Source organism: Anser cygnoides, chromosome 4 (genome assembly GCF_040182565.1).
Source record: "Anser cygnoides isolate HZ-2024a breed goose chromosome 4, Taihu_goose_T2T_genome, whole genome shotgun sequence".
Classification (NCBI taxonomy): Eukaryota; Metazoa; Chordata; class Aves; order Anseriformes; family Anatidae; genus Anser; species Anser cygnoides.
Genome location: NC_089876.1, coordinates 1,341,978 through 1,350,712, shown reverse-complemented (window position 1 = coordinate 1,350,712; position 8,735 = coordinate 1,341,978). Strand labels below are relative to the sequence as shown.

General features: G+C 45.9%; 1 long non-coding RNA gene across 1 annotated transcript; it reads left to right on the top strand.

Annotated features, from left to right (window-relative positions):
- The first annotated feature begins 245 nt into the window (after positions 1-245).
- On the top strand, positions 246-5,011 carry LOC106043197 (uncharacterized). Its single transcript, XR_010831381.1, has 4 exons — positions 246-482; positions 567-760; positions 1,541-1,793; positions 3,384-5,011. It is a non-coding gene; the product is annotated as an uncharacterized lncRNA (long non-coding RNA).
- Positions 5,012-8,735: the final 3,724 nt, after the last annotated feature.

Below are 8,735 nucleotides of genomic sequence, written 5' to 3'. Positions count from 1 at the left end.
AGAAAACTGGGGGTGTGGAACACTTCTCAGGGTGGAAATGTTAGCTTGTGCCTTTTTTTTTTTCTTGTTATTCATCTCCTCCACTGTTTCTGCTCTATAGAAAGCCCCCAGAAAACTCATCAGGCATCTTACACTAGCTCAGTTTTACAAGCTCAGAAGGGTCAAACGGCCATCTGTTTTTCTGTCTGCATACTGTTCCTCCTGCCATAACCTGAGTTTTGCATACCTTGATTTATTGCAGGAGGGGAAAGGCTGGGGTACAAAGTCATTCCTTGTTGGTCATGGAGAAGCGTTTATGCAGGTGAATATTTGGAGAACCACCAGATCCAGTGGCTGCATTCTCAATATTAACATTAAGCAGTTGCTGCTGTGGATGAGGAGAAAGATGCCCTGGATCCTGCTTTGCTGAGAGCTGCTGCGTTAAGTCTCCAGCAGGCCGTTTCACGGTCTGCAGGTCAATGGATGCTGTCCCAGCAAGCTCAGTAAGCTATGGGAGGCACCTGGGGGTTGGGAGGTGGGGGGACAGTCTTCCATTGAGTCATGATTTATTAGTGCTGATATGGAAGCCTATTCTCTCAGGAACCATAATGCTGAGTAATATTGCATGAAGAGATGGTGGTACATGCATGTGATGGAGCAGCCAGAGCCTGGATCCGAATGTATCCCTGCAGGAGGAGGCCCTTTCTCAGGGGGTGAGTCCCCCCAGGGCTTGACATAAGGACGGTGTGTAAGATGTGACAGCATGGCTGGTGTCTGCAAGGTGAGTGGTTAAAGCGATCAGCCCTGCTCCCCCCCTTTTGCACACCTCTGGAGCGTGTCACACCTCGGGGGGTGCTGCTCCCCCCCTGCAGGTTGGACTAACACCTCGCTCCCCGACAGCTGGAGGGAGGTGAGAGGATCCCCAGCCGCAGGACACATTATGCTACTTATTGCTTTTGCCCTCCTGGGAGGCAGAGCTTTGATTGCTCTCCCAGCATCCTTCCTTCCCCCAGTGCAGGAGATTGCAGACTTTATTGTTACATTGCGTGCTCAGGGCTGGAGGTCCTGAGCCATAGCACAGAGCCCTGGGTTTCTTCCACCTTGCTGTCTGTGCGGCCAGGCCAGTATGTTGGAAACAAGAACAAAATGCTACAGCTTGGGACTGTGCCGGGGGCTCCAGCCTCCGGTACTTGTCTTGGGCATGGGCAACAATGCGGAGGGCATGGGATGCTGCAGAACCATGCCCAGTGCCAAAGGCAGAGAGAAAGACTCATTCAGGCTTAAAAAACAAAACAAAAAAAAAATCCACTCAGATTTTCCAAAATGTTTTAGGCTCCATGAGGGTACATGGGCAGCAGTTGGAGAGGTTGACTTAGGGGGATATCTGGAGGGGGGGCATCCTTTTCTGCTTCTTCCAGACTTCACCAACAGAAAAAAAGTCCAAGGGGTTATGGCTGTATAATCGCTCACTTAACAGGGTCGGAATGACTTACTAACTGTTCCTATCTGAACAAAAATAACACCAAAACATTCTCATTTCTTCCCCCCCACCCCCTTCCAGGCCTCATGACTTTAAAAGGATTTGTGACAAGCCATGAGCCTTGAGAAAATAAACCATGATGAATTCCCATCCATACAGACAGTTCTGAAGGTATGTGTCCCCTCCTCCCTGCTCCCTGGAAAACCACAGTCTTGGCCAGAACTGGAAGAGGAGCCATTCATTCAAGCCCGATTTCCCAAATTGTATTGCAGAACACGGACTCAATCACTCTTAAATGAGCTCCGTGGGGATTCCGCATCCCCTCGTGTGCCAGGTTAGCTCTGCAGAGCGTGCGGGGCTGGCCGACGTGCTCGGCACACGTGATGGAGGGACAGCATAGCGGGGCTAGCACGTAGCTGGGGAGTGGCTGGGAAGAGGGTGGCCTAATCCATGGGCTAATCACTCTCTGAAAATACCCGACTCCTCCTAGCAGTATTTCCTCTGTGATTAGCTTGGGAGAGGGACGTTAAAGCAGAAGACATGGCCTTACCTTTTACTAATGTTTTTTTGAGCACCACTCTCAAAAGAACCTTTTAGGAAGGTTGGCACGGCTTTTGGATTTGGGTGAGGACATGTATGGTGCAGAGCCTGCCTGGTTGCTGCCTGCCTCTCCAGAGGTGATGGGGACAAATCTCAGTCCCTCGGTGGTCACAACTCTGCCAGCCAATGTGAGTGAGAAGGTTGGTTTCTGCCCCATGCAGCTTTGAGTTATCAGGGAGCAAAACAGACACTCATCCATGGCCCTAAATCAGAGTCTTGGCCCTGGTCTAGGTCCAGGAGAGAAGTCATTGCTGCTTGGTGAGTGGGAGCGCTTAGAGGTACTGCTTCCCCACCTGCCACTCCCTGCAGGACATGACTTTGCTCCTCTGAAGGCACACGTGAAAGGATTTACACTAGAATATGCCACTGGAAGGGATGAGGATAGCACAGGGCAGTCTATACGCTACATAAAGCTCTGTGGGATGCCTGAAGAACGCTCTGCTTTGAGCTGGTGAGAAGGAGGACAAGGTTTTGCAAACAGAAATTAGAAAGGTCATTTTCTCCCTGTACACCAGAAGCTACCTGTTTGTTTGGTTTTGTTGAAAACTTTGGTAGAGATGGGCAAAAATTTGTTGCTGACAGCACCATGCTTAGTATTTTTCTCACATTGGTTTGTAATTGCTAAAATCATGCAGATTTCCTTTCGTTCCCCTTTGCACTTGGGAGTTTTGTTGAGACACCGGTGAAAAACTGAAAGCAGAAATGCATTTCTTGGAGCAGTCATGTTCTTAGGAAAAGGTGAGAGGAACTGTTTTTTTTCACCTCAGACCAGTTACAAACTGTCCTTAATTCCAAGTTATGCTAATGAAAGGCTGGTGCTGCCTCGTCCAGCTGAGCAAAATGATTATTGGTGCCCAACCTGTTTGTTTTTTATGAGAGAGACAAGACGCAGGTCTTTTCCTGCAGTTTTGTGTGTGCACATGACAAACTTTGCCCAGGAACATCCCCCGTGCCACTGTCACAGGGTGGGTGGGGAGGCAGAAGGACCCCGCAGGCGTGAAGTGCTTTGGGAAATTCTCTTGTGATGGGTGGGGAGCAATGATACTTCACAAGAGATGGGGAGAAGTGAACCCCATGATATCAAACACATGGCAAGATGAACCACCTACTGTTTAATGAGAGAATTAGGACACATGAATGCTTTTTCTCAGGCTACTTCAATCTGTTTCTAATCCTGGCCTAGGGAAGAGTGGATGAGAAGCAGGAGGCCAATATATATATATTTTAATGTTTCTCATCTTTAGTAAGTGTGTGTGTATTTATATTTACCGTAATTGCTCACAAAGACATGTTTGACACTGTTATTTCTGGTGTTCCTTGGCAGCAAGAGGCTTTTTACCACCAACCTATTGATACCACATGGCCGATGAGAGCACCTCCTACTCTCCCTCCCCTCTTTGCTCCAGACCGAAAAGCACTGGGTTGTCTCAGCTTGGCAGAAGAAGTAGTACAAAAGGGGGAAGCCAAGTTATCAGTTCGGCTCCAGAGCCCTTCCTGTTCCTCCTGGAATGTGGGTCCCTTTTTCCAACAAGGGCATGTGTGCATACGTGTTTCCTACGAAGCGTTCCCATGGCAGAGCTCTCACAGCGCTCTATTTATTTTGCTGGGTTCTCGCTCAGGTCAACCACGATACTCTGAAGCGTGGTGGTTTGGACTTGGAGATGGCTCATGTGGTCTCCATTACTGGAGATCACCACTTAAAAGCCAGCCTTGCCAAGACAGACCAGAGTCTCTCATTATCTGACAGCTTTGCCCAAATTTGGATGAACTTGTAGCTTTCTGGGAGAAGGGTCTTCCTGGTCAGCATAGATAATGTGGAAGTGCCTGTAGGGTAGAGGATGGAAAAAGGAAATAGTTCCTTATTCCTCCTGTTGTGAAAAAGGTCTATACTTTGCTGGAGAGTTTTGCTTTTGTAGATTATCCACCCACAAATCCTTGTTATACTTGGGAAGTCATCATAAATAAAGGGAATTTGTGTTTGTGGTGGCTGGTGGTGTCTCAGAGGGGCTTATGGGGGAGAGATTGTTTCATGATGTATTAAGTAGATTTACAAAATCTGTTTTCCTTCACTAAGGAGTCTGTTGTGAGAAGCACTGATGATCCAGAGCTCTGCTTTGGGAGAAGTCTTGTCTGTGATATACAGATGAGAGCTCTGCTGGAAGACAGTTGCAGAGAACTTTCTGGGATAAATGTGTTGAATTTGCCAATGAAACCCAAATGCTGAGCTGGTTTGATCTGAAATCCTTTCAGATAAAATCTGTTAGCCTTCTATCTGGGGACTGGAAACCAGCTGGCAAAGTGACACTTAGGCTGCCACTGTTCGTTGACCTTATGGTTAGCCAGACTTTGGTTTAATGGATGAGGTGATGCAGCTACAGCATCCTGGGGTGAGGGAAGGGTACTTCTCCCTGAGAGGGCAAGGGGGTGCATTAGTGCCAAAGATACCAGAAGGATGGCACAGGACAGGTGTGAGCTTCCTACTTCATTGTATATATGTGAAAGTAGTCCTATTCTCTGAACAGACGCATCCTTTTATGCAATAAGTGTGGCAAAGTGCTGGTAACTGGGCCTTTTGGGGGCACTCTTGGGATGCCTGGCACTGCCTTGGCTGGAGAAAGGAGACAGGGTAGGACTGGGGTAATTGTTCATTACAAGACATACAGATATGCTAAGGCAGCCCTAAAGCTGCTGGGTTTTGTCATAATTTGCTAAAAGTTAAGGTCAGAAATGGTTAGTAGATCCCTTCAGAAAACGGCTCTTCCATGAAGCAATCTGTCTCATCCTATGATGACTTAAATTTTGGAAATGGCATCTGCTCTTCGTGGATTCTTAAGGAAGCCTGTGTCCAGAGTCTGGGCTGCCTCCTGCCTTTTAGACTTCTAAATGCTGGTGAGATGAATCCCACTCTTAACACCTTACTCCTTTTAAATTAAATTGAGCTTTCAGGGTCTTCCATCACAGCACTTTCTCTTTGTGGCTTTTTCCTCTTGCTACCTTTTCAACATCTTTTCTACAACGTATATTGCAAACTGAACACAATATTTCACGTCCGTGGTTTCTACAGACTTAAACACTCTTCCTTGCTCCTATTCACCATCACCTTTTGGGCAACTAAAGTCAACTTTCTTGCTCAGCCTGGCATACAAATCCCTCTAAATAAACCAAACCTACAAAACTAGCCAACCAAACAGAAAAACTGTCCTTCAGGTCCCATCTCTCTGCTCTATGGGTATGGTGGATGTCCCTTGTCCTCTGCACGTAACGTTCCTTTTTGCTACCTAAAATATGTATTTGAGCTGAAGCATGTGATCAGACAGTCCTGATGGACCTGAGTGCCCTGCCCTCCTCATTACTTACTGCTGTGACAGCTTCTCTGACCTATACAGCTTACATCAGCTGCAAGTAATATATTTACTTTCAGAAAGCTGATGACAATGTTGCCTACCTCTGGGCAAAGCAGTAGATCCTGACAACAATTGGTGATGTTTTCTCACTGAAAAATCCCTTCCAGCTTCTGCAAGTGAGCCAGTTCCCAATCTATTGAACGTATGCTTTATTTCTATAGAGCAGCAGAAGCTTTTCAAAAAGAAGGTTGTGCAATGTTCAGTCATGCACCACATGAAAGTTCGTATTATGCCTGTAACAGACTCTTTGATGAACTGAACTCGTAATTTTGTCAGAAAATGAGATCAGGCCTATTTCCCATGAAGAACATTGACTGACATTTGTTGCAAATGTAATTATTTTGTAAGGTGGAGTGGTGTCACCTCACCTAATTTTAACCAAATAATAGTTTGCTGTCTGATCCAAACCAGCTGCCAAGGTTCGTTCTACAGTCAACAGAGCGAGATCAGCCCTCCAGCAGCTGAATCATCTAATCTACGTTAGACATCTGTCTTACAGTAGGATGATTGCTGTTTGGAAGAGCCTACCTGTCTCCATTGACTGAAGAAGGAGCAAGGATTAATGTTGAGCTAGCCTGTGTATAGCTACCTGGGTGAAATCACTTCTTCTGTTAAAATATTGGCACAGTTTTACCATTCCTTTCTCCAAATGTTGGGAAATGCATTGTTCCCCCTTCAGGACTCTCATGACTCATAGTCTGCGGAGTTTCAGGTAAGTCACAGGATGAATCCTCAACTCACAAGTCCAAGATCCCCTCTGTTCCCCTTCTCTTTATCCAGAAAGATGGGTTAGGTTTTGGTTGAGCTGTTAATGGGGCATCCTTTGCTAGACTACGCCCTGTTTGCCAGCTAGCCACAGGCTTTGATCCTTGAGCTCTGTGCGTCACCCTGGCTGGAAGTCTTGAATTTGCCCCCAGCAAATGCCTCAGGAGTAAGCAATGAATTTGAGAGAAAGGTGCATGGGGGTGAGGATGGAAGCACATGTGTGATGATTGACTCTGCCTCAGGGGAAGGGGCACAGCCAGGCTGGCTGGAGAGCTGGGGCGGGTGCTCCTGTGGGTTGCACCAGCACAGGACAGCCAGCCACCCCCAGAGCACAGGAGAAGGAGGGTCTTCTCCTCAGCAGCATGGTTCAGGACACATTGACCTGCTGCAGGCTCCTAAAGATGGGCTCTGGTAGCCTGTGGGCAGCAAGGTCTCATTCCAGGCAATCAGAGCTTTATCTACACTTGGGCAAATGAGATGGTTCATTAACAGCTCATGCCAGAGATTTAGTTTGCAAAGGGTAACTTTCAAACGTGCGTAGTGAATAACAAGTGGAGTGGTGTTTTTTCTCACTTTCTCAGTGAAAATATATGACATGATACACGCAACTAAAACAGCTTTTTTTCCAGTGAGGAAAACAAACCCCTCTGGTTATCTTTGGATTATTCCCTTTTCAGCGTGCATCACTCCAAAGATATCAGAATAGTGCTGGAAGGGCACAGATGTACAGCTGCAACAATGAAGTGCTGAAACCAGCCAAGGATTTAGAAGCTATTAATTACAAATAAAACAAATGAGTGCATTTCATGACCTGCTAATTTGTAAGTGGAGAGAGAAATGCAAAACAAATCCAACTGTTGTTTGCAGCAAATGGTTTACTTTGTTCTAATAATAAATACAAAAAAAGAAGTGCCAGTGCTCTGCCAAGGCAAGAAATGTGTGTCTGAATGTGAGAGTAATTCTTCTCCTGTTAAGCACTTTAAATGAGTGAAGCTGAAAGAACTACAGAAATCTCATGTTTCATCCTGTAAGCTCTTTGTTCATTTTTGCATTTCATTGATTCAGCGGAGGACAGACTAGATTGCTGTAATGTGGTTAATCATCAATTAGTGTCAATTAAAGCAATTTTGTTGTGTTTAATAGATAGGTCACTTTTTGGGAATCAGTTTCTCTTCTAAGAAGAACAATTTTGTTATTGATTAAGGGAAGTAGAAACATCCTTTTAGTTGTATTGATTTTATTTTAACTTCTCTTCCCATCTAACATGTGGGCTGCTTTCTGCAGCTGCAGTGCTGGGCAGTAAAATGGAAATATCTCTCTTTCACAGACATCTTAATACGTTTGGGTACAACAAAATTCTCTTCTTCTCAACATGTGGTGTGGGTCTGCAAAGCCATGAGGTGTGCTGTGCTTTGAGGCCCTGTAGTAAGAACTTTCCATTTGTCTTTCTACAGTGCCCAGGACTGGCTTTCAAGTATTTTAGCATTTCGGATATTTGCATTCTGGACGTGTTCCCTTGTGGGAACAGCAGCTCCATCCTAAGCACGGAGGAAATGTAGATTCAGTACCATATCCAGACTTAGTAACTTAAGCTTTCCTCTCTAATGGCCTGAGCTGAGATCTCTGATCTGAGGAGTCCCAGAAGGCTTCTGCTGGAGCCCGTGTGTCCGGTACGAGGCATTCTGAGATAGAAGAAGGCCAACTGGAGAAGGTCCAGAGGAGAGCAGCAAGAATGATCAGAGGTCCAGAAAACATGACCTCCAAGGAAGGACTGGAAGAGTTGGGGTTGTTTAGTCTAGAGGAGAGATGACTGCAGGGAGATTTGTTGGGAGATTGCTAGTATGTAAAAGGGTACGGTGGAAAGGAGGAGAAGAACCTGCTCTCTGAGTCCACTGAAGGGAAGTAGACATGTTTATGTCTAAATCAGGAGAAAGACATTTGCTTTGGACAAGACTAGTGGGTTTACAAGGGTGAGGCTGGTAATGTCAAACAAACATCTTTTTGTAGATCTGATCCTATGAATGAGGAGAAGAACAGAGTAAATGACCTGGTAAAATCTCTTCTGGACTTTTTTTTGTCTGTGTGTGTTTGAAGTTGTTTGGATTCTGATTCTGGTTTTGCTGCTTTTAATATGTGCCCTTATAGGTGTGAATATTGGATGTATCTTGTAGTTTAAAAACTCAAAGAAGAGAAGCCGAAATGACCAGGTGAAGGGATCCAACCCAGGGCAGATGCTGTCCTGTGCAGAGCAAGGAGAAGAACCTGGGAGTCTGTGTGGCTGGAAGCTAACCCGCAGGTTGGGAGGGGTGTGTGTGTGCATGCACATGTGCACAAAAGGAAATAAGGTATAAGAAGAGAAAATATGTTCCTTGTTGAGTGCAAAGTCCTTCCCTCAATGCTCACTGCCATCCTCTGTCTCCGTTTTGGGTCGGTACATTACAGGAAGCAGGTGTTTATGGGATGGTTCTGAACCCAATGCCTAAAAAAAACCCTTTACTCAGCATTTG